Consider the following 821-nt stretch of genomic DNA (forward strand, 5'->3'; position numbering starts at 1 on the left):
CTCGATTTCTCATGTAGCGATTTCCTTATTTTGTTCTAATTCAAAAACGAATAACTGCAGATACATGAAATTTTTATTGAATATTTATATAAGTATTTCCTATACACCATACAATTTTGAAAATATTTTGACTCTTTTTGAGCTGTTTACGGACATTTTCAGTTTTAAATTTGTTTAGTTTTTTTTTCTATAAATATCAATTAAGTTTTATCTGTTGGGCCAAAAAGTGTATAAATTTAATACAAAGCTCCTGATATATTGTTACAATATCAGTTGAAAAATATTAAAAATACATAGGCACCATTTTCTTTTATAAGCATTTAAAGATCAAATTTTGACAAAATTTATCAAATTTTTATTTGAAAAATTATTTTGTACTTAAAAATTTATAAAATGTTCAATTTTTGTATCTAAGAATTAAAAATTTAAAACAAGATTCCACGTAAGTAATTAATTCTGTTACCAAAAAATCTAAAATATACATTTAAACAGTTTATTTTTATAGTCATTTTAAGTACAAATTTGGACGAAATTACATATTAAAAACCTAGGATAACTCTTTTAGTTATTTTGTTGTGATTGTATAATATTATTCGTGGGTACTTGAAACTTCTAAAGTATACTATTATATATCTATGATTTTACCACGGTTTTTTGTCGATGTATAACGCGTTATAACTTATAAGTACCTAATAGATATTATGATATGATTAATTTGGAATTTATTATACGTACCTATTATAGGTCAATTTTTTTTTAATACCATAGATAAGTATATATTATATGTCTAATACATAGACTGATATACCGTCCTCCGCTTC

Source organism: Acyrthosiphon pisum, chromosome X (genome assembly GCF_005508785.2).
Source record: "Acyrthosiphon pisum isolate AL4f chromosome X, pea_aphid_22Mar2018_4r6ur, whole genome shotgun sequence".
In the NCBI taxonomy this organism is placed as follows: Eukaryota; Metazoa; Arthropoda; class Insecta; order Hemiptera; family Aphididae; genus Acyrthosiphon; species Acyrthosiphon pisum.